This window comes from Aethalodelphis obliquidens, unplaced genomic scaffold (assembly GCF_003676395.1).
Source record: "Aethalodelphis obliquidens isolate GAN/ISIS:26980383/991018 unplaced genomic scaffold, ASM367639v1 scaffold67, whole genome shotgun sequence".
NCBI lineage: Eukaryota > Metazoa > Chordata > Mammalia > Artiodactyla > Delphinidae > Aethalodelphis > Aethalodelphis obliquidens.
In genome coordinates, this window is record NW_020838011.1 from 3,801,678 (window position 1) to 3,827,683 (window position 26,006).

The window sequence follows — 26,006 nt, forward strand, 5'->3', positions numbered from 1 at the left end:
TCCTCCACCATCAAGGATGTTGAGACCCTTTGCATAGTATAGTCTGAAAACGCCTAGGAAAGGATTCTGGTTAGCCAAGTTTGGGTCAGCTCCCCTTGCCTGGATCAAACATGGCCAAGGGACAGGGCCAAAAGTATGGACAAAGCCTCCTCATACTTACATGTACAGGAACCACGCTCAGAGAAGAGGGAGTAATTATGAGTCCGGTATCTCCTATTGGTGTCTACTATAGTCTTAAAAGAACAGGGTTGAGGAGCAGGGTAGCAATATTTTACAAAGGAACAGAGTCTTTCCCTTCTGTTCCAGGCCCCAACAATCATTATTAAATATCTGGTTGACCATGATATTTTCATTTGTAACATATAAGCACATTTGCCTTTACAAGAGGGAGACCTTAAGAAAACAGTGTTGGGTTTTTGAATATTTTCATATTTCTAGAGTCTGGAATCTAGACATTGTGATGTGATATTTTTTAAGGCAACTATGTTTGTATGAGTGCTGAGTACTTCTCCAAGAACCAGTGTTCTATTGCTGACATTTACAGTAAGTGGCTTAAAGCATTTGGTGTTCAAGCTAACTTAAAGTTATGAAAGGTAATTTAATTGTGGGATCTAAGACAAAGTAGCTGGGATAGTTACAGAAAAAAAAAGAAGCTTGTTGTTCCTTTCATAGTCATCCAGAACTGGCAAGCATATATGCAAACATTACAGAAATTATGAAAAGGAGTCGAAAGAGACTCTTCCATTGAAAAGAAAAGAAGTCAGGATATTAAAAAAATGTTAAACAGTTAGGAGAAGCTGTTTATAAAAAAATATCTAGATCTAGATTTGCTTTATCTAGATCTATAGATAAATTTCCATGTCATTTAGAATGTAGAATACACAGATCCTCTTTTGGATTGAAAAAGAGTAAGGGTGAATTGTTTGAATCAAGGTGAGAACAGATGATACCAAATCAGCAGGGATATATAACCTGGGTAAGATTTTACAATCTTTTAAAATAGGCCCTTTGATGTACATCCCAAGGATTAGAGAGCATCACTTGGTACTTCTTCGAATTAAACTATCCCTTAGTCAGTCAAATATGTTCTGATCATATATATATATATAAAATCTACACTTGAGTCATTATTCTAATGAACCCAAGACCCCTTGGAATTCTAACCATACCATGGCATACTAGGAATCTGAGTATTAAGCTTTGCTGCCTGCTTTGCAGGTGTGATTTACCCCTGATTACCTTGATTTGTCAGTGTATCTAGGCCCAGTAGCATTTAAGATTGTAACTGCTGATAATTGATTATTAGGGAGTATTTTTCCCAACGACAAAAACTCAGTAATTTTCTGAAAGTTTACGTCTGGTTGAAATAGAAGGTCATTACATTGAAGGTGGCATTGTCTACTGTCTGCAGTAGGGATTCATTTAGTTACTGAAAACCTAAAGTATGCAAAGCTCAGCCCAGGGTGGTGCACAATGTCATGTCGCAGGCTGAGGAAGGATTAAATCATGAAAGAATCCTGATTTTCAGTTGGACTCATGACTGCCTGGAATAGTCAACATTTCTTGTTATCCTTGTAGCTAAGTGTTACCAGCTCACCATTTCTGAGGATTAAATGAATAGGCAAATGGTGCGTGAAACTTTAGGAAAATGTCTGGGTGTGAGTATGCCTTTCTTTTCCTCCTTTTCTTCTCTGCTCCTGCAACGTAGGCATGATTGCTAGAACTGGAATTGGGAATAATGGCCATGCGTGGCTGAGCAAGAAGTTAAGGAAGTTGTCTGTTTCAGGCTGGAATGCTTTGTTAGGGCCACAAGAGCCCAGGATCACTAACTGCTACACTTTAACCTGAGAAAGAAAGAAACTTTTATCTTGTTTACTGTTGCTTTGTGTTTCTGTTGCTCGCAGCCAAAATGAATTCTAACTAATATAGAATATACAGATCATTCAAAAAAATTTTGTTTGCTTTAACCAACTTTTCCCCCCACTAACTGAATAACTACCAATTCCAATCAGGTAAGGGCATTTACTGAGTATGCAAAAACAAGATATCTTACACACTTACTTCCCTTATATAACGATTACAACTGAGGTGTGTATCACTATACAAAGTCCTTGTCCATACCTCTGTTTATTTCTGTAGAAGTGATATCTGTAAATAGAAACTGTGGATTAATGACATATATATTCTATAAGGCAGTTGACATAATTTCAGCTTTCTTTCCAGAAAAATTGTGTCAGTGTACATCACTAGCATAGAGGCAGGCCTGTCTCAGTACACTTTTGTTAGAGTTTATTAGTAGGGGACTGCTAGTTTTCAGCTAATTTCATGAGTGAAACATGAAACATGATGGATCTGGTAATTTTATATATTTTTTATTTAATTATAAAATTATAGTTAATTTTATATATTTTTATGTATTGGATTTATATTGGCAGAACATTTTTCCTTTCGTTTATTGGCCATTTGAATTTTTTTTGTGAACATGTTATCCATGTTCTTTTCCTAACTTACATGTATTGGAGATTTTAGTATATTAATTATTAATTTGAAAAACCCTTTGGTCAGGAAATTTTTAAAATTATTAAAACATTTTAATTGTGGTTATCTTATTTGATTGGCTACTCAGCTTTTTTAAAAAATTGGGGGAGGGGTTCTTTTCCATTTTACAAATATTGATTTTTTTCACTTTTAATGGAGTTGAAGTTGACAGTGTGATCTTTTTTAAAAACCACTCTAGCACACAGAGCTACCACGTATAATAGCATCTTTGCTCAAACATCATCTGCTATACTATCTTGTCACTGAGTAGAAGGTGTTCAATATAGTTGGGTAGCAAAGAGGGCACAGTATTTTATTTGAGTGTATTTTTGTGGAAGGTTCACCTTAGAAAAATATTGGCAAGAGTCATGGATTTCCTGGCAATGGAGTATTGACACTTTGTATCTTAAATCAAATAGAGAAGACTATGCCCATCAGATTAAAAATGATGTAGAAGCATGAAGTTTGAACCTAAAATACAGGTAGTTGCTGTAAAAATTGTTACCTTGACATTTGATTAAGTTGTATAAACCTATTCTTTTCTTTCCACTGCTTTTATTTAACCATCAGTTATTTTTATTCACTTTTTTTTTTTCCTTTTTGGTTCTTTCTCCCTCATTATTCTGCTTGTAATTTTGCTTATTTGTAGTCAACTCCTCTGTGGTGAATACTTTTAATTATTTATTTAACTCAATATGCTTACTTTTCAGTTAATATCTTTCATGTTTTGATAAATATATTAATTATATATTGAAATTTTATTCCTTTCACATATCCTACCAGACCTGCCATATTGTGATAAGTCTGATTCTAAAAATTGGTCTATAGGTGCTGTTTATTTATATTTCTGCTGCTACCACTAATAACATTTAATATCTATATAGCACCTTTCATTCTATATTCTATTATTTTATTACTTTTCTACATATATACATTTGGGAGATGAATTGAGTAGTTTCCATATTGTCTCCTTTACAAATAAGAGCCTCTTGTCACAATTGGCTGGAGTCTACTCTTTCCAAAATTATTTAAGTAACAAGTGACTCCAGATGTCAGTTCATATTTTGTTTAAGTACTCAGGGGAATTCATAGATGCCCCATAATAGGCAAATTCAAGTAGCCTAACTTGAGCCTGTGAACATTTAGTTGGTCAGAATTCAGCAATATCATTAAATCTCTTTCCCATTTTTTTTAAAAATAAGAAGAATTATAACGTGCAAAATATTGTGGATACAGATTAATCTTATGTTATACAGATGATTAAAATTTGTAATTTAGATTCCAGGAAGATCCTATAATGCGAAGAGGCATAGAGACAAGCAACTAATAATTTTAAAAGAACAAGAAAAAAGCAGAATGAAATAGGTGTTCTGTAGAGATACAATCAAAGGGAATATAATGGAAGGGGTGATTATTTTGAATGGGGTTGGTGAGAAAAGGATCTTTGGAGCAGTTGGTACTGGAATTGAGCTTTGCAGACTGAATGAGATTTTGATAGTCACTGGTACTGGGTATGGTCTGTTAATTCGAATGAGGTTTTATGTTCTTCATATGTTGACTCTACCTCCCTAAGAACTGGGAGAGCATTAGATCATTCTGAATATATTATATACATTCAAATATAATTTGGATATAATGTGCTTGTTGGATGCATATAATAAATCTTAGTTTCTCCTGTAATGGTAACCCGAATGTATTGATATAGAAAATAACACCTTAGCCATTTCAGATTATGAAATTTTAGAGCAGGACAAGACCTTAGAAATTACCTACTTAACCCTCTCATTTACAAAGAAGGCAGAAAGGGGTTCAGTAATTGACCAAGGTCACTCAGTTAACTTGAACAGACTTTTCCTCTATCACAAGGCATTGCTTTGGAATCGGCACCTTTCTGTATCCATTATGGTAATTTTTATCGATGTGAAATAAAGTCACTGAATCCCCACATCCGATTATCAGAAGGCACTTTAACGGCTGCAATGAACTTGCACGCTGAGGTAAGTTTGAAGGAACATAAAATGGACCAAAGGCAGAAAACGCACTGGGACTCGGTACCTGCATAATGAAAATATGGAATAATCTGTACCTGTAAAAAGAGACACTGGCAGTACTTTCAGACGTCGTTTACTCACCTGGTGTGGAATGAAGGAGGAAGAGAAGAGGGGAGAGAGGGAGGGGGGAAAGAAAGAGAGAGAGAGGGGAGAGGGAAGAGGGAAGGCTAAGGGGGGGGGGGGGGGGGAGAGAGAGAGCCAGAGAGAGAGAGAGAAGCTTGTCTCAAAGCCGCGAGGAGAGGTACCCTTTGTTTGACAAACCCTGAAAGGAAAGCCTCTTGTAGCAGCTCTCTCGTTCCCACCTCCAAGCGTTTGTCGAGCTGCTAGGTGGAGCCCGCGCGGCGGAGCCCGAGCGCACTCCAGATCCGGGTTTTGCCTCCCGCCACCCCTTTCTCCGGCGCAAGCCCCCTCCTCGGCTTTCGGCGCTCTCGGAGCTCGCCCGCCCGCGGCTCATTCTGGCCTCGGCTCGGGCCCCGGCTGCGTCCGCCGCACGCAGGCTGCACGGCCCCGGCGCGCCCGCGCTCCGACCGGCTCTCGGCGCGTCGCCGGGTCGTCTGCTCGCCCGGCACTGCTCGCCCCAGTTCCCAGGAGCTGGGATGCAGATGCTGCCGCTCGTCCTGGTGGGCGCCGCCGCTGCCGCTACCGGCTTTTCCCGTACTGGTCGTTGCCTCCGCTCCCGCAGCTGCCGCTGCTGCCGCTGCTGCCGCCTGTGACTCGCCCCCTCCCCTTTCTTTCTTCTCTTTTAGCCTCCGTCCTCTTTCTCCGGGTGTGCGCGCGCGCCGGTGGCACGGTTGGCTTTGGCCGGAGCTCGCTCGCGTGTGCGCGTGTGTGAGTGTGCGTGTCTGGAGAGCGCCAGAGCCCTGCTCGCTCTCGGGGAGTCGAAGAAGATACAGGACCGACGAGGCGGCGGCGGCGCGAAGCCCGGGGCCGCGCGATGAAGCTCCCACATGCTCGCAGCTGCCCGGCCCGGCCGGCGAGCTAATCAGCCACACTCCGGGCTCTGGGCTCCGCGGCCCCCGGGACGCAGCCCTCGGCTGCCCGGCGCCCGCTCCGCCCGCGCGTCCCCGCTGTGCACCCGGGAAGGAGTTTGTGTGGCCCTGGCTCCAGCTCTCTGCGCAGGTTGCGGACTCGAGAGGAGACCCTCGGCGGGGAGACAACCTCGGGAGGAGGAGGAGGAGGGTTTGGCGGAGAAGAAGCCACCCCTGGCCCTCGCGGCTCCCCCTACCTTTTCCCTCGCTCCCGCATTCAGCCGGAAAGGGGAGGACGAGGAAGAAAAAGAAAAAGAAAGGGGGTGGGGTGGGAGAACTGGATATAAAGATCGGCTGGGGGGATGGTGGAACATTTTTGGTCTCTCCAGAAGCGTCTTTTCTTAAGCGGCAGCGGCAGCGGGAGGAAAAGCAGCCCCAGCTATGACTGCCGCATGTTAATAGCTGCCGCTTGGGTCCCTCGGCTGCTGCTGGAGACAGAGCCTGACTCCGAAGTTGTGCAACTGTGGACTGGAAGAGACATTTGAACCCTCCACCCCCTTTGCTCCGTTTTTACCCCCTTGGTGTGTGTGAAGAGAGGAAACGTAAAGGAAGACAAACATTTGGATTTTGCTTCCCCCCCTTCCCTTTTCTTCATGGCTGTGTAGCAGAAAAAAGGGGGAAGGAAAGACTTTTTGTTGTTTCCTTGGCTGGGGTCTCTACCCTCCTGCTGCCTTCTCTGCGCTTTGGCTATCATTCTTGGACGCGTGCGGTGGGGGTGTCTTCGCTGGGGCCGCTCGGTCTTTTGCCCCGAGCTCCATGGCTGGATTGTGGAAACTGCACCGGGCTGCAGGTTGTTGACCAACTGATGGGACGATCTCAGGGACCGGCGGTTACGAAAGGTAATTTATTCTTCTCACACTTCCTGATAGTGGTGGCCCTGGCCCGGCGCAGGCATCTGCGTCCGCGGGGCAGGCAACTGAGGGGGTGCAGGATTCACGCACACTCACCCTCCCACTCACACACTCGCCCGCACACAAACTCATCCGATCGTGATGCGGGGCGGGAAGGGAACCTCATGGCTGGTGGGCGCTGGGGGTTGGTACGGGTTCGAGGTTTTTCCAGCTATTGGGCGATTTGGCGGTTGAGAGAAATGAAAGGGAGAGTTGACCGGGAGCATTCGCAGTTCAACACTCTGGGGGATAGGAACGGTTTCCACCCTGGGAATTTTCCCTCCCCTCTCACCCCAGTGTCATCCCCTGGTAGGAACTGAATGCCGACCAGGGGGCGCCTTCTCTCTACCGGCCCGGAGCCGGTGCCGCTGGAGGCGGGAGAGGGCTGGAGGACCGACAGGGACCGGGTGAGGCGCTGGGCTCAGGGGTGATGGGGACTGCGGGGCGGTGAGTCCGCCGCGATCTTCTCTAGACGCTTGCCTGGAGCATCCATGGTGGCCGCGTTTGCCCAGGTCGCGCCCCTGAGTCGCGGAGCCTCGCTACTTCCCCGCACCCCGCCCGTTGTGTCCCTTTCACGGCAGTTGGTTTAGACCTGCTTGTTTGGCCTTTGTTAAGCGCTTTTGGCTGGAGAAAGCTGCCACTTTCGTGGGTGGCCCGGGGCGGCACGGTGTTGGGAGTGGGCACGGGGCGGGGGGGCGGTGTTGCACGAATCGGGGTGGCCGGGGCGCCGGGGCGGGGTGGGCAGAGCATTGGTGGCGGCGGTCGGCTGGGTTACAGGTAGGAGGGCAGGTGCCCCGCATCTTCTCACCAGTGAAGGGAAGGCTTTGGGCTGCAGCGGAGCGTCGGTGCCGCCGCGCCCCCGCCGATGGTCCCACATCGGAGCTCAAGGGCTAAACGTGCCAGGCCCCTAGCAATATAGGTGGGTGGGTGTGTATGTGGAGTGGGGTGGGGGGAACCTCCGCTACCAGGGTTAATTGGTAGCAGGGTCGGCGTGTGCCTATCTGTGTGCGCGTTCGTGCGCTCCGGGGATGGCCTGGCGATATTTGCGGGGATGGCAGAGCTGATGCTACTTGAGCTGAGCTTGCTTATCGAAATCGCCTGGGATCCGCTTAACTGGAAAATCTGGTTTGAGGAGGCCGCGAGGGCCGATAGGGGTTGCGAAGAAGCCTCACTGTGTCCCTTCTCCCCTACTGAGCACCTCTGAGAGATGCGTGCAGCGCCTGAGAGTCTCTGGTGCAGCGCGCAGGGCACCCCCAGTTTGGCCCTGATGAGGACCAAGGAATAGAATAGTCGTCTTTCGGGCAGATTGAAATAACCAAGTCAAGCCAGCATAACCCCTGGTCCCCGGAATTCTCTGGCCACTTTCAGATACGAACGTGCGCTGTTTTATTTATGGCCAGAGGAATCACAGCAATTGGGCGAACTCGAGGTGTACGAGCCACCTCTGGGTATCTCCTCCCTGTGCCTGTGTGTGATCTTGCCTGCGGTAGAGTACATTGTAAACAACGGTGTAAGCAGCCCTGCCACAGTCTCCTTTAGAGCCCAACCTGGTGGTGTCTTGTGTTTACTTTCCTGGGTAGATTACTCATTAGGAAGTATAAGCCTTCTTGCCCCTCTGATTTTACATCCTTCCAGCCAGCTGCTGGGGAAACGAGGAGACGCATAGACTCTGGCAGGCAGGAAAAATTGCCTTCTGTGTTTTGCTCTGAAGTAAATAGGCAATCTGCTAATTTAGGGTCATATAGGTTATCAACACTAGTTAAAGAATGTCATTGCAGAATCTACAAAGAAATAGTTCTTCAGTAATTTTTCATTTGGAGAATGTACTTTATTTCCCTGTGAGATTAAACAGAATTTAGCTAGATTTCCTTGGTATATTTTTCAATCTGTAATGGTACTAAATGACCTGGAGTTCTGGTGCCCAATTTGTCTGTATGTGGATTAGACAGAATTGTCAGTTCTTTTATAGTATCATCAAAAGAGGTTTCCAGACGTTTGTCTAGGAGTTAAAAGAATACTTGCATTGAAATATCTTCACCTTTGTTTCACCCAATCTTTTTTTTTGGTGTGTGTGTGTCCAAGGGTTAAAAATGTACAAAGACAAACAGTTTTAAAAAGTTGGAAAGCTCAACACTTTTCAGTTATTAAAAAGACATTAAATTGCTTAGTTGTAGATTAGCTCTGACTGCTTTTGTGTTTGTTGCAAATGGCTATGTTCTATTTTGTTGAAAAAAGTATAGCACTGAAAATGTGAAAGGGTACTTTTTTTCTGGGTACCATGATTTCCACATTTCTTTCAATTTTAGAATCTTGACTTCTTGAAAAAGCTTAGGTTGCCCCCCTCCCCCCGCCAAAAAGGAATACTGAATCAGTGATGCCTGATCTTGATTAAGTTATATTTTTATGGGGTAGTGCTGGTGGCAGTTGTCTTAATGCAAACTTAGGGAATTGTGATTTCATCCATGAGATTCTAGCTTCATATATTTCTTTCCTTCCTAGAGGGTATGTGTTAAAGCCTTTGCACTTGCAAATATTTCTTAAGATTAAAGAATACTTGTCCTCTCATTTTAGAAGATCTAATCACAGTGTTTTTCGGAGCCCTTATGTTAGGAGATTTGATCAGATCTGTTCTTTGTTTCCTAGCAGCATGTGTTTCTTAGCAGTCATACATTCCACAGGTCCTGATGTCATTAGAACTGTGTCTGTCAGTGTATTGTGTGCTGTCTTTAGCTGAAGGTGAATGTGTCAGAAGTGCCTGAATGCCATTCCCTAGCACTTCTTCATAACTAAATATTCAATAACCTGCTTCATTGGTGTCTATGGTTGACTAGACTATTTCTATAAACTCAGGGTAGGAGGAATGATTAGTATAAAGGTTTATGTGAACTATTCACATTTTTTAGATAGATATGTTAGGTTGCTCCGGGCATCCCTGGCCTGAAGCATGTGATTTGCTTGATGGGTAAATGCTTTTGATGTCTCATTTTAAGTTGCTTGGTGTGATTATCCTTCAGATTGAGAGCCCTCCATGAAAATATGAATGGAAGGTATTTTAGAAATGATTTTCTTAATGATAATCTTCTTGCATTTTGGAGATTTAAACATTTCTTTCCATGGGGAATAATAGTGGGTATGAGACTTACTGGCTCCGGCTACTGTGCCTGACATTGTTTCTAGTAGTTAGGAAAGGCAAAATTTTTATGGACTTGTTGTCCTTTAGATTCCTTGGTGAGTTATAGCCAAGGTAATCCTAAATAGAAGATTAAAAAAAAAGTTTATCAAATCAAAAGAATTGAAGTCAGTCAAATAATATAATGCTAAACTGAATTGTTTTTCAGATTTCATTTAGGCTGCTTCAACTGCTGGATGAAACTCTCTTTGAAAAGAGCTGCCAAGTAGGAGTGACAGTTACTATTAGAAGCGGGGCAGTTTTGCCCAGAAATCAGCAAGGAAAACTGATTGTGTATTTAAAAACAAAGTGATTTTGAGAGATGTTATACAGCCTTAATTTAGCATGGTGTGAACGGCTAGAGCAGTTGGAATTAGAGGGAGATGATCTTTCCTTAAGTTTTGCAAATGACTATTTTCCCTTTGATTTCTTAGATTTGCATTACATTCAAAATATGCAGTTGCTCACATAGGGAGGAACCCTAAAGACAGAGGCTGTATTGTAATTTAGCATTTGTTTGCCTTCAAGGACATATTTATGCTTAGATTACTATTACATTTATGTCTTTTTGTTTTATGCAAATGAATTCCCTTATAGAATACCCAATTTTATAGTAAAATATAAACTAAAACATTCAAATATGAGTAAGGGCCTCCTGACATTTTTCCTTTCTTGACTGTGTGTGTGTGTGAGTATGTGTGTGTGTGTGTGTGTGTGTGTGTGTGTGAGAGTATGTGTGTGTGTCTGTGTGTGTTATTAGGGAGTTGTTGATCAGTGAGGAGAAAAATCCAGATTTTTCATTGGTTGTGATTTTGATATTGATGTTTATTGGTCACTTTGAGAGAGTAGTGTGAGCATGCCTGTAAATAGCATCTGTGAGCCCAAAGATGTATAGTTTTCCCCAAATCTTTTAATGTCATTACCCTGGTCTGAGTGTCTATGTGGCCCAATAAAATTAACTCTTCTACTGTATAAAGTAACCAGGTGTAATATTTTTCTTAGAATTGTTAAGTGTGCTCATGCACTCACAAATACAAAATATATATAAAAAATTAGCTGTCCTACTCTGAATTCATTGAAATTCTCCATTTGTTTTAAGGAGTGGATGAAAGGGGAGAGTTCTTCCTGTATTTGATCATAACAGATTCTATAGATCTTAATAATTTATGTCTTACTAATGTCTTATTGACACTTAAGACAAGAATTTAGTTTAATGTTAATGAATTTCTTCATAAGAGTGATTACATATACATATTAGAAACTGTTAACATTTGATCCATATTATTCAAGAACTTAAATGGAATACTGTTGGTGGTAGTCCTAATTATTGTGAACATTATCTCTGGGATAGAAAATTAAATCAATCAACTGAATACTGCTATCTGGTAGACTTCTATGTCAGTTATTTTGTAGAGCAGACAATCCTCTCTTTTCAAGGTGTATTCTGGGGAAATCTGTGGTTCTTTGAGACCCTTTCAGAGGATCTATTAGAAGAAAACATTTTCATAATAATGCTAAGATGCATTTTACCTTTCAATCTCATACTTGAACAAAGGTACAGTAGAGTTTTCTAGAAGGTTCATGATATGTAATGACATCATTGCTTTGCTGGCCTATGGCATGTGTGCTGGTGTATTCTTGTGTTTTAAAATTTAACCAGTTTAACTATTAATATGTATATAAATATTGATAGTTAAACCAACATAATCAACAGTTACTTTAGGTCATCAATTTTTAAGCGTGTAAAAGGGTCCTGGAATCAGAGAATTTGAGAACCGCTGAAGTTAACTTTTCAAGATCTGCTTCCTTGTACTCAGAAGTTCACCCCATTGGACCATATAAAGAGCCATCTAGGATGAGAAAACAAGTAGATTGTTCAAGTTTTAAAAAACACAAGCCATATGGGTATTTTATTAATTATTTGACATTTTCATTTTTCTCTTCCAAATGTAGAAAAGCTTGTTTTTAGTCCCCAGTTAGTGAAACGGAAACTTTAAGGCTGCAGGTCTCTAGCCTGACCTGCTGGCAGTAGCAAAGGAGCTACTGGGAAAATTTTAAATCTAGGCCCCAGGTCTTGATATTCTGCTATCTGGAGAGGCAGGATGGTGTGGTGGTGACGAGAAGGGACTCTGTGGTGTGTTTGCCAAGGTTTGATAAATTATTTGATTTTTGACAAGATGCTGGATCCTCTCTCTGTGCCTCAATTTCCTGGTATGTTTTAATGGGTATGACAACTATACCTAATTCACAGTTTGTTGTGAAAATTTAATTGAAAAATGTATGCCAAGTGTTTACAACAGTTCCAGGCACATAATAGGATTGTAACTATTTGCTACTATCATTATTATTATTTACTAGGTCTCATGAGGGTCCCACGAAACTTTAGTCAATTCCCCATGTGATTATGTGATTCAGATATGCAGTTGTTTGAGCTCTTTGCTTTAGAGCATGTCTTAAAATGCTATTAGATTTGAAAATTTCATATGAAAGATAATCTTGGCTTTATTTTACCCTTCTATTTGAAAACTTTTGAAGATTTACTGGGATTTTTGTGGTTTTTTTGGTATTGTAAGAATTAATAAAACACCTTCTTAGTTTGGGCCAAGTTTGAAATTTGGTAGAGTATGAATGTCCAATTAAAACGAGATTTCAAAGACCCTAATTGAATATTTATGTATCTTGGGAATTATTAGGGAGGAAATCACTTTTCTGAAGTGATATCAAGACGACTCACCACATTCTTAGTCTGTTAATCACTATCTAAGCATCACAACAGGCCATTTTCAGTGAAAAGCATCCTTGGGGTAATTATACACTGCAGTTCTGATTGTTTGTGAGTGGTGATATGCCTAATGAGTAACAGAAGCCCCACATAGAGATTAGTTTTAATAGTTGCTGAAGTTTAAAGATGACCTGTAATATTATACTTCTGAATGGCACTTTGACATCTATTTGAAAACTTTATAGAGATATTTATAAATTATGTGTATATATTTGGATATATTTCATGGCTAGTTTAATTTCTGACTTAAGCCGACCACTCTGAAATTAGTACTGTAGCACTAATCTTCTCCAGCTTGTTGGCTAATCCTGACTTAGTGCTGTAGAAACTACGCTATACTCCTTAGATGGGCATAGCTGGGCACTGTCCCTGATTATGAACTGCTCAGAAATGGCCTTTGGAATGAGAGACACTTGAATACAGTCCCATTGCCACAACTTTATAGCTGTTTCATCTCTCTTTGTGAGATAAAGGTAATAAAATCTGCATTGCTGGTTTGGCGTGAGGAATAGGAAGTGAATAGAAAAGTACCTGATAAGAGTGAGCATTTAATAAATGGTAACTATTATTATTAGTCAGAGTATTATTAGAAATGTCCTTAACTATCGGTATTAAGAAAACTTAGCTAAATCAAATATCATTTTTTTTAATTGAAGAATTCTTGATGAGCTAGGAAAATCAATAGCATTTTCTTAAGCAGTTGAGAAAGGTTTTACGTGTATTTTTGTCTTTTCCATATTCTTTTCCTCTCTCCTTTTTAACCTTTTGTTAAGTATCTATTTCTCAGTTCTTCTTCATAATCTTAAAACATTATGCTCTGCTACTAATGCTCCCCACAGAATCATAATCCTGACAGGAAAATATTTTTGACAGCCACCAAGTGCTGTGTCTGACGATTGACTTTAAATCAGGTATAAAATGAAAGTAGCAGTTTAACTTAAGACATTTTAAATTAAACTCCTGATCATCTTTTCATGTGGCGTCAGCAGCTCTTTAAGCTTTAACTGCATCAGAATATTCTACAATGTTGTAACTAAATGATCATAAACTTCCAAGATTTAAGGATTTCCCATACTTTTAAAGGATTTATAATCCCAAAGTTTAGTTCTCATAAGATTGCTATAAATGCAGATGAACCCTTAAAATTCAGAACCCCCAATTATTTTAAAGACTACAAGTATGGAAAGGGTCATAAATAAGTCCATGTTTTAGAATGAATGTCTGTATTTCAATGTCAGGTGCCAATAAGAGAAGTTAGTAAATCTGTGACTCTTCCATTGAATCATTCATCGTTTATGTTAAAATGGAAAAAGTACAACATGGTTGGTGGTAAGAATGAATGAAAAAATAAGCTGCATGTTGGACGTCTGACTTGCTAAATTGTACCAGGCTTAAGTGTTTTAAAGTATGACTCAAGAAAATGAAAGCCAAGTAGAAAGATACCCCCTTCTGTTTGATCAGGTTGCGTTGGTGTTTATGCATCCTGCAGAGGCAAAGTGTGTTACTATTCAAGACAGCCCCAGTGGCTCCACAGTAGCCTGAGATTGTGAGAATAGGGGAGAGACTCAAGACCAGTTTTTGATGTTCTGCATGGGTGGGTAACCTGAATACTAAAATGCATTCCATTGACAGCTGACCCTGTGAGAGGTTTTTCAACAGTCTCCTGTTTTGTTTTCATTTGGTTTGGGTTTTTTTTTCCCCTTTTCCTTTCCTCAGAGCTCTTCCAAATACTTTAGATAAGAGGGAATGGTCCTGGAGGATGGTCATCTTTTTGTATGAGATTTTATTTCTGGCCAGAACAGAGGGGCTCAACTGGTTTACATTTCTGTCTTTTGTTTTTTTTATATTTTCAGTGTTCTTGATTTGTCAGTGGCTGATGGTTGCCGTTTGAACCTTGATTCAGAATACTGATCATGACTTCAGGGAGTGGACAAAGAGTCTATTGAGAAATAGTTTTGTGTTAACATGAGGCGTGTCTATATCTGTAGACGTTCTTCTTTATATTGGCGTTAACTGTTCAGTCAGATTTGTCTGTTGAGTTTTAATCATATTATTAACTATAGTTGACTTCGAAAGAAAAACTTAGGCATACATTTTCTTTTAAAATAAAATACCATCATTTAAAAAATTTTAGGCATGTTTAATTAAATTTTACTTTAATTTTCAATAGTTTTTATGTATGACAGTTAAATATTATTTTGCAGTGTTCCAAAATGCAGCATATTTTATGATAACATATCATTTGTCATATGGACTTAAATTCAACTTAAAAGATTTAGCAGAATGGGTGTATTCATTATTTTTCTTTTAGTTGCAGACACCTCCAACTAGCTTTAGGCCATAATGATTAATTTATTGGGAGGTTATTGTGTTTCTCACCTAAAGAATCTCGGGGAAGGATGGAGGTTTAGAAAAAATTAGAAAATAGTAGCACCTTGAATACCACCAGGATTCTGTTCCAGTTGCATGCTCCTATGCAGACTACCGCTTTTCCTTCTCTCTGCCTACTGGATTCTTAACCTTTCACCGCAGTCTGAATTAGGTACCCAGCTTTAGATCAATCTACTATCACCAGCTTACTAGAGTCAATAAGGATATTGCAGTTCCTAGGTGGATGCACTAATAGCTTGAAGAAGGGAACGCTCAATTAAGAGAGGGTTCATGTCTACAGAACAAAGTAGAGGGGCTGATAAAACCTGAATGTCCACTACAGTGATCCTTTGTTAACTCAGACAGATCAAGCATTAGGACAATTGGTTAGGAAAGCCATTAAAAATGGGTGTACCCTTTTCCTTTAAGCAGCCAAAGTGATCGTGGAAAATGGTTTCCTGCTTACTTGACCCAGAAAACCCAACAAAAACATGCAAATCAAGGGATTCAGATTTTTAGATTCAAGAACATCTGTGAAACTGCCCAACTTGTCAAAGCTATGCATGTCTGAAAAGCCATCAAATATCCGAAAGATGTCATTTACATAAATAATGTATGCCATTCCATCTTTCGATGGTGGAGTTGCCATCGTACAATGCTGAACAGGGGACACTGGAGACAGTACTTAGAGTGCTGAATTTTTGCTACTCTTGCTTTAAAATGCTGATCTTACAGGTTTAAGTGTAGATTATTTAAGCATTGAGTACCTCCAGGTGAAAAATCCCCCAAGATGTGTCACTGGGCATGGAACTCATGGTTGAGTTAACTTATGTATGAGCTCCACTAGCCACATTAAGATGGTCCTTACTGAAAAGGAACAAATTGTTCCTTAACCAGAAGTGGAGGTTTCACAGAAGAAAAAGTTATCCCAGAAGAAACTGAAGAAACAAAAACTTATGGCATGGAAATGAATACAGCATAAAATAAATGCAAATAGAAGTAAAAGCAGAAAAAATGGATTTACAGATATGAATTCATCCATCTGTTTAAGACATCTAATTATTTTACACTTGCTAGTGTACTCATTATGTCATGCTACTGATAGGAATATATGTTTATTCAAGTAAACCTTATGTTTAGAGGCAGAATATTCAAAAGTACATCATGTAGGATATTTCAAATAATTGAGTATGGATAACTTTACTAACTAAAGAGTCCAATGAAAATATACTTCATCCTATCCACTAATAACGTTATTGAAATGACAGACATCTAATTTGGATCCATTATTACAAAAACTAGAGTCTGCGTAGTGTTTAATGCTGTCACTTGACCAGCTGAAGTTAAAAGGTGCTTTAGAGCTATCATTTGTATAAGTTGGGAAACCTCTTAAATTTATTGTTTTTTATTTTTTCTTTATTCACCACAGAAAGTTGTGTTGAGTTTTCATTTTAAATTACCAACTCAATGTGAATAGTAACGTCAGATAATCTGGGAGTATTTTTAAAGGTTAATAGAAACCTTCCTTATTGTTGCAATTCCTTGAAAAAGAAAGAGCCCTAAAAATTAGTAGGCTGTCAACATTTTATGATCTGACATTACTAAGTGAACTTTGGGAGTATTTCTTTTTTTAGTGCATTTGATTAAACGTGTGATCTTATCTTGGTGAAATAGCCTGTTGGGCTGCAGACAGTAGTGTTCAGAAATGAAATTTGCCTAGAGCCTTTGAGCAGACGTTTATTCAATGAGACCCGTACTGAATAATGGATGATGGTGAAATTGCAGTAGTGTGTATGTATGTTTTCTTGCTTGAATATAGGGGTTGAGATAGAGCAACAACAAAAAAGTAATGGTGTATGAAAGAAAGCACTAGATTTATAAATGAGAAATTAACCTGCATTATTATAAATGAATGAACTATCTGTGTGAAGGACTCATAGTTACTGTCAGAGGATGGTGTACTAGGCCATCTGCTTTGTTTTAGTAATCTTGCTGAGTTACTTCCTTTTCTGCTGCTGTCTCTTAGCTTGGTAGATGTTATTCTGGGATTTGTGCCACAATCCCAATGTATATCATTTATGTATGCTCTTTTGATTCTACTTGGGTGCCAGTAATAGCTGAATTTTGATTCCTATTCATTCTTCTCAATATAACTTATTCTACATTCTCAATGATCACATATTAAAAAGTTTTTTTTTTCTGATATGGTGTAGTATGCTCGTGCTGAATACTTGTGAAATATGGAGATATGTAAACTCAAAACAGAAATCAACCAGTATATCATAATATAATGGTACATTGCCATATTCACAGAGGTTATGTCACACATATTTTTAGCTTGATTATCCATGTATTACCATTTTACGTGTGTATGTGTGTTTGTTTTCGTAGAATTGAGGTTGAAATATATTAAATATATAGAGAGTTTGTATAATTCTCTCCAATTTCCCAATGCCATTAATTTTTTGAGAGCATCATTTTTAATGTTGTAAAATATTTCATAGTGTGGACACACTATGATGTATTCAAACAGTTTCTTATTCATGTGGGTTGTTATATTTTGCAAGGATAAATAACATAAAGCTTGGCCTATTCTCTGATGATTTTTGTAGCACAGATTTCTTGAAGTATAATTATTAGGACAAAGAGTAAATAATGACTGTTTTTTTTTTTTTGCGGTACGCGGGCCTCTCACTGCTGCAGCCTCTCCCGCTGCGGAGCACAGGCTCCGGACGCGCAGACTCAGCGGCCATGGCTCATGGGCCCAGCCGCTCCGCGACATGTGGGATCCTCCCGGACCGGGACACGAACCCATGTCCCCCGCATCGGCAGGCGGACTCCCAACCACTGCGCCACCAGGGAAGTCCGACTGTTTGACTTTTACCACCTGGTTTCAGTGATCCACATGCATCATTGTCCTCTGTGCATAACTGGTCTTCTTTTTGGGAAATTTTTAAGAATTGTTAACTGTCAGTTGTGTAGTTAGTAGTTATTAACTCTTCATTATTTATAAAGTTAGTAATTTACCAATTGTTTGGTAATTCTTAAGAATTACTAACTCTCATTTATATCAATGTATCAAAGTTGAGGTCAGTAAAATACTGTAGTCAGTAATTAAAAAACTGAAATTTATTGGCTATTAACATTTAAATAGGACTGTGCCTAATATCTTTGAATTTAACATAATATTAAAACAAAACCATACAGTGAATCTAATTATGAAGAATTAAGAAGTCCACCATCCACTTTATGTCTCCATAAACTTTCTTAGTTTTGTTCTCTGCTTTGAATGGACCTATCTCTTAGGTTCATCTAAAAACATCACTTTAACAAGGCTCTTCTGTACCAAACCTCTCATGGAAAAAGAAAATTGGTGGGCTTGATTTGGGCTATTCTAAAATTTAAGGATGAAAAGGAGGAGTAAATTGTCAGTAAACACATTTATAGTAATTGAAGGTTGTCTATAAAAGGAGAATGAGATCAGTAAATAAAGTAACTAAAGAGAATAGTATGGCTCATAATTAGTAAACGTGAAGTTAGGTTTAAGTTCAGTTAGAGATCTGTCCATAGGAATAAGAGTGAGGTACAAAAAATGTGTTTGGTAGCACTTAAGTCAAATGGAAGAGGAAAACAGTAGGTATGCAATGCAAATTTTTATCATTTTTACAATAATGCCAATATCTACTGAATTTAATTTCATTAGTCCATTCTTTGGTCAGAGGGACTAACTGTTCTAATTTAAATAGCGTCTTTGTGATTTCTGCTTCCAATCATAAAGACATATATTTAAGGTACACTTCTAACAGTCAAGTTGGAGACCAGTTCTTACTTCACTTTCTATATTTTCTTTAAATCTACACCAGAACATATTTATGGGACCGAGTTTAATGCTAGGTTAATAATGAATGTATAACTGCTTGAATGGGCTTTGTGGACCTAGAAGAAACAATTGAACATGAAAGCCGTTTTTGAAGTTACTGGTGCAGGATAAATTCAAGTGCCATTGAAAATTGCCCTGCACCTGCATGTGGAATAATAAAGGCATAGAAGGAATCCTAAAAGGCACACTCGTGCACACTTTGTTTCCTCAAAAAAAAAAAAAAAAAAAAACTGTTGATTAGCAACTCCCCATTTGCTAATCAGTGGGTATAAAGTTTCAGTTATGCAAATGAGTAAGTTTCAGAGCTCTGCTGAATACATTGTGCCTATAGTTAATAATAGATTGTCCACTTAAAAATCTGTTAAGAGGGTAGATCTCATGTTAAAGCTTCTTAACCACAGTAAAAAATTTTTTATAAAGTTACTTGTCAAGAATTGAACTGACTTGCCCAAAGTGACATGGCTGGTTTATAGCATATGCTGCGTTTTATCAAGGGGTTTCTCAGCCTTGCACTTGAGAATTCTCATTTCTGATTTCAGACATCGTCTCTGCGTAGCTGTATCACATACTCATATAACTTTTCTAGGTCTGTTTCATCGTAAGTAGGGGATAGGGCTGGGTGTTCTTTCTCTCTAAAACAACCATGAGATAAAATAATATGAATAAAGTTTATTAGAACAGAATACCTTCATTTACAAGTTAATCTTTCAAAAAACTTACCTGTTAAGGTAGTTGATTTTATAAGAATTTTCACATTACATTCTCCTTAAAGAGTTAAGCTATTGCATGTGGTATTAGCGTATTTAAACAAATAAAATAGGTTAGACATTCTTTTTTGTGAAGGTTTAAAAAGAAAGTGATATGATGAAGATATTTTACATTCTTTAAAAATGTTAAGGAATGTAATAAGTTCCTCTCAGATTTCTCTATATTTCCCTACAGTTAAGGATGCTAATAAGTTTTCTTTAATAGTCAACTGTTTTAGGATATGATATAGGATTTGATAGAGTTTCTCATATTAGCTTTCTTTCCCTTATGTTTACAGATCAAATAAATTCTACATCCAGAACTTTGGGCTCACAGTACTGTTATCTTGTATCAAGGCAATTTCAACATGTCTTCATTTATAAAGCAGAAGTGTATACATTGATATACTTAGTGTATACTTAGTGTTTCCCTTTCACTGCTTTTTTTATCACATGGCTGAATTTATTTACATAAAATTATTACAAATTATTTTAAGGTTTAAGCATTAACTTGCATTTAGTTCTCTATTAATGATCTTTACTGAAAGTAACAAATATACATGTAGAGAAATACAAAATACAGGAACATAATGTATATTAATGAGAAGCAAAGAGGTAAAGTAGAAAGAGAGCAGAAGCTTAAGAGTCAGAAGTGCATGACTTCCAACCTGCTCTCTGTTATGACTCTGAAAATGTTACTCAGCCTCTTCATGCCTCAGTGTAAAATGGGAATAAAAATAATACTTACCTTTCAGAGTTATTGTGAGGATTAAATGAGATGATGTACATAAAACATATAGCACACTGATAGCTTGCATACCTTGTGTTAATTTTTCATAGATCTTTGAAGCGATGCCTTCTTTTAAGTGGGACTCTAAATTGTTTTGCTTTTTCTGCAGTTCTCAAAAGACCAGCTTTATGAAGTCATTGATTTTTGTCATTCACTATGTATTTGTTAGCACCAGATGTCTGCAGAATGTGGAGCATAACATTGACAGAAAGAGCCTCTGACTTTAGCGCTTGCACAAACCATGGAAATAAAGAGGTATTAAGCAATGTATCTATCATGAATTACTTGTTAAAATTCTGCTAAATCCTACAAAGGACAAGTCCAGGATACTATGAGATAGCAGCTCAGACCTTGTCTGAGCTGGCGGGCGAGTGGGTCTGCGAAGACTTCCCAATGCAAGTGACATTTGAACTGAGATACGAAGTTTGAGTAGGTAGCTTTAGAGAATGTTCTGGTTCACTGCTCCCTTCACTGCTCCCTTCACATTCTGTCATTAGGAGAGCTCATCACAGGCCCAAGCATGTTCAAGTGGAGGAGGCTAATAGAGGTGAGTAAAGGGAAGAAGGTGGAGCATAGTTACCTTGATTTGACAGTAGGGACAACACACCTGAATTTTTCATTTTACAGAGAAGCTGAGTTAACACAGAGAATGGTTTAATATTAGTTGTCTGCCTATAATACTAAATTTCAGAATGTCAGAAAATAAAGTATCTGTTGACCAAGAATGGTCAGGCACTGTGGATTTGAAATGAGGAGAGTAGATAAGATCTATACAGATACTGAAACCAAGATTTCTTAGTTTAGCTTTAGACATTGTATATCTGTGTGTTGTGACTAGAAGGGAGTTTTACTCCAGAAGTTGGTTTCTATTCATTTTTATCCTAACTTCTTCCCATGCCCATTGGCTTAGTAAGTGTCTGGTATCTTTTGGTTCTGAGAAACTCTGCAGAAATGGAGGAACTAGCTTTAGGAATACCAGTGCTCAAGTTTGGCAGTGCTATGGTTATGACTCTTTACTTGTCAAAGAACAGCAGTAAAATATCAATATGGAAAACAATTGTTAAGAGGGACATGGTATTATTATTTAGCAAAGGCAGCTGACTTCTTTTAGCATCTCTCCCCTGCTAGGATTAATCTTATTATTTAAATTTTTGAAGGCTTTCCACAGTATGTGATGATAAAACTGATTTTATTGTTATTTAGAACAAATCATTGAATGTGAATAAAATAATGGTAAAGTATGTTCTATAAAACAAATGATATTAGTTTAAGAGTCTGAGCAAAAGGATAAATGTGGTTTAAGAAAATTATCTTAGTGGAATAAAAATTTTAATATAGGAAAAATACTGTAGTAAGAAGTAGCAAATTTGGGATCATTAATCTTTTTCATCCATTTATCAACATTTATTGTGTGCTTCCTATATGATAAAATTAAAAACAATTGTGATAGAGATTAGAAAAAGGAAAATAATGAGTTTTATGAGAATATTTGCCCCAAGGATCTCAGGCACTCCAGATGAAAGTTTTTCTCATCCTGCTGAGCCCTGGAGGATATGTAGAAATAGGCCAAGCAGACAGTCTTCCGGGAGGAGGGAACCCCCAATATCAAGGCCTAGAGTAAGATGGAACTCAGCTCGTGTGAGAAACTCAGGGAAGGTCCTAGTAGCTGGAACATAAGGATTGAGAGAGGAAGTGACATGAAATGTGGCTAGGGAAGTAAATGGGAGTCCAGAATTTGCAGTGTTTTTTGAAGTTTAAGTATTTTAGACTTTATCTTAGGAGCAGTGGGAAGTCATTAAAGGTTTGAAGCAGGGAAATAACAAGATCAGATTTTCATTTTACAGAAATCATGTTGGCTGTTCTGTGTAGGTGTCATTGGAGGGAGGCATCAAGAGGGGATACGGGGAGACCAGTTAGGTGAGCGTCTTAACTTCTGCTGCACCCCTTCTCAGCTGGGAACTGTAGGCCAGAGCTTAATGTATAAGGAAGGGGTTTGTATTAAATAATATCCCTTTCAACTCTAATATGCTACTGTACTCTGGTTATAAAGACACGGGGGAGTGAAGTGATGGTAATCATTATTTAAATTATCCTATCGGTACTTATTAATTTTTACTCATCTACCTGTTGATATATTGTTGTAATACTGTATCCAGTTGTTTCAGATTTATTTTTCACCTAAAAGTTAGAATCCATTTTTGGAGGCCTATAATATAACTAGAATTTTTTAATATATTTGTATTTTAAATGCTCTGCAAAAAATCATAAAATCAGATGTTGGGGCCACATTTGATTTAGTTAAGAGGGTTTATACCACAAAATTCTTTCATCTTGGTCAAAGTGATTTATTTGTAAATCCTCATTTCTGAAGTCATTCAAAGGAATTCCTATCTTAATGATACCTGAAAAGACAGTAATACATTGTTTCTTGCAACACTACAGTGAACTGATAGTCTGAGTGACAAATGCAAAAAAGCTGACTGTATATTATTTAAGACTTTCTAAGACATTTTACCTCTTATATCTTTCATTAGTAATTTAAATATTATATTTCCCCCTTGTGTTCTGTTTTCTAATTCCCCATAATACTTTTTTTTTATATCTCTTTTATTGGCATTTATGACATTCTGCCATTACTTTTGATTATTTCTCTTCTTGTTTTATGCTTGTATGGAAATATAATTTCATTTAAGGCTGGGAGTGCTTTTAGTTTTTTCATAACCTGGAGTACCTGATTATATAAATGGAGTTTGTGTTTTATTTTGATAGGTTAATTTTTTTTAAAGATAGAGGTGTGTAGTATGTTAGATAAACATCATACTTGAAATATGTCTTGTATGATTTTAAAAATTAATAGCATAACCTCTAATAACTTGGCTGTGTCCATGACACTTAGTGATTCACAACATGGACTTTAGGGTCAGATGAACTTAAGCCTAAACTTTGGAACTGCATGCCAAGTAATAGCTGTGTGACTTTGGGTCATTTTCTGAGCCTCAGTTTACTCTGTCAGTGGGCTAATTATATCTATTTCATAGTGAGATTATGAGAATTAAGTTAGTTTCTGTCATATAATATAAGGTTTGGTTATTGTATATGAGAGTCAGATGGGAAAAATAGGTGCTATCACACTTGCACATAGCAAGAAGGAGTAGAACACAGTGATTCAAGCCATCTCTTTTTATCCTGTGCTGCCAAACTTTTTGCAAGATTGACATCATCCCAATCTGTTGCCTTCAATCTTCATGGCTTTCCATTTGGAATCATTTTGTCATGTTACTTCATGAACACCATACTATCTTTTTTTAAATCTCTGACTTATTCTGAAAGGAATGATTGATTATGTAGCAATTTATGAGATCCAAATGGAAGCCTGAACACTTGCAGGCACTGTCAGGTAAGAATGTCAGAAATGCCTTTATTACTTATTTCTAATACATTCTGTAGGCATATACACCTAATACATACAGGCTATAAAATATAGTTTTCTATACTTAGTATTTCAGGGCAGACAGTCTTCCCCTTTCCCCAAAGTACATTTCTCCCCTAAATCAACTATTTTTAGAATGTGAAGAAAATTGCTTATTTTAAAAGGGACAATTTAAACAAACAGTATTACTGTCACAAAGAATTAACTGATAAGGAGGACAGAGTATGAGCTCAGAGTCCTTTATCTTGAATAAACTCTCGTGTTGAATGGAATACAGTTTTATAAAAACATGAAACAATGAAGAATTATGATTAGGTGAAATTCAGCAAAATTATTGGTGGTTTTGAGAAAAAAGTATACAGTTGGTATGCATAATAAAACAGTCTAGTTTTCAAAAATATTTTGTAGCCAAGTATTCTGAAAGCAATTGCAGGTATGTAAGAACTAGGACTTGGTGCCCTTTATACTTGGCCTGTGAGAACTTACTCTTCAGAGGTAGGCTTGTAGTATGATGTCAGTATTTGTATCCTCTTGAAGAACTGCTATTTCAATATAAGATATTCTCTGTTCTCTAATTAAAGTATGTAGAAGAGTTACAGTTTTGTTGTTTTTTTTTTGTGGTACGCGGGCCTCTCACTATTGTGGCCTCTCCCGTTGCGGAGCACAGGCTCCGGACGCGCAGGCTCAGCAGCCATGGCTCACGGGCCCAGCCGCTCCACAGCATGTGGGATCTTCCTGGACCGGGGCACGAACCCGTGTCCCCTGCATCGGCAGGCGGACTCTCAACCACTACGCCACCGGGGAAACCCAGAGTTACAGTTTTAAACCTCTCTTGACAGCTGAAAGGACTTTGTGAAAGAAAGTAAAAACCCTAAGTTCTGGGTAATTGAATATCTGATATTACTTATAATCCTGACTGCTCTAAAATGAATTAGTAATTTTTCCATGAGTTTTTGAGTCTCTTATTGGAATTAATACTTTCTTCCATAATTAAGTTGTTTTATTATTTATTTTCTTCTGAATGTTGTGTTTAAAAAAACTGTGAAACACAGAGTGACACAGTTAAGCATATAAAAAAAAAACTTACTTTGAACAATTTTGAGTAATTGTAGCAAACCAGATGTTGCTAAGTTCTTATTTAATCAGAGATAAAAAATATTCGCAATATAGTTTTGTCTAGCTGTCAGCTTAGATAAATGAATCCATTTCAATCAGCATGCTCCTAGTGAAAAAAAAGGAGGGGATATAATAACATTTTTCTAGCTACATTTGTTGAAAATAAATATTAATCTTCTATGTGGTTAAAACCATGCTGTGCCAATTTCATTATAACCATAATTGCGGAGAAGCATTTTAGATTTTTTTATCTTTATGAAGTTTACTTCTTTTTATCCTCTGGAGGCATTGAGTTAGAGTCTACTTTTCATTTAGTTTATATGTCCATGTAGGTTTTTGTTAATTTTATATTGTCTTGAGGCTACTTGTTAAGACACTATTGGGTCTTTATTCTACAAACATAATGCTGTGACATGGCCAAGGTTTTTTTTTTTTCCTCACAAACCTAAATTCTCTCTTTACCGTTATTTAAAATCTGTTGTAATTCTTGGGAGAAATAGATTCCCTGTTCTCTTTTGTTCTGTAGCATTAGTTAAGACAAACTGCTTCTAGAGCTGTGCTGACTTCTCAGAAAATGGTGCATAAAACACTAAAGGAAAACAAAATCCATGCTAACAAAACAAAATCAAATAAGGCATCAGGCCTGGAAAAACAATGTTAATTTTAAGCTCCATTAGAAATGCCAGTGAGAAGAATGGCAGGAAAGGATGATAGGTATAGGGACTGAATTGGTAAGGAATGAGCTTATGTATTTTTGTCTTCTTATTGTGCAGTCAAGGACGGTGGAAAGAAAATCTCAGACCATAAAGTGAATAATTTCGTCTTATGATAATATCAGCAACATCATACTTTTCCATACTAATAGAAGTTTTGAATTTATATGCTGTCTTAGGTGCCTCCACTATTGTTGTATACAGGGGTTGTAGTGAGGGGTTTGATATTATGGTTGTAATTGTTGATTTTTGTCAAATATATGGAAAGCTTGTAGGAAAAGTTGTTAGCATAGTAGAAAACCTCTATGAGCTGTAATAATTACCAGAGTTAATTGATTGTTCCAGTTTATGTGGATGTTTGTCTAGGCTATTTATTGAGGAAATATAGAAAATGAAGATTGAAGTTGGAATTTTATTTCCTGCTCTAAGAATAATTCTTAAGGATGTGTCTCAGATTTTTTTTTTTGAAAGTCAGACTCTCTTTTCTCAGTTTTATTCGTGTC

At 38.3% G+C, this 26,006-nt stretch overlaps 1 protein-coding gene across 1 annotated transcript in view; it reads left to right on the plus strand.

The window, feature by feature from the left end:
* The first annotated feature begins 5,953 nt into the window (after positions 1–5,953).
* ADGRL3 (adhesion G protein-coupled receptor L3) overlaps positions 5,954–26,006 on the plus strand; it is an 864,166-nt gene continuing 844,113 nt past the window's right edge. Inside the window, exon 1 of the mRNA XM_027089631.1 lies at positions 5,954–6,456. The gene's annotated coding sequence lies outside the window, so the exon portion shown is untranslated. The remainder of the gene's footprint in view (positions 6,457–26,006) is intronic.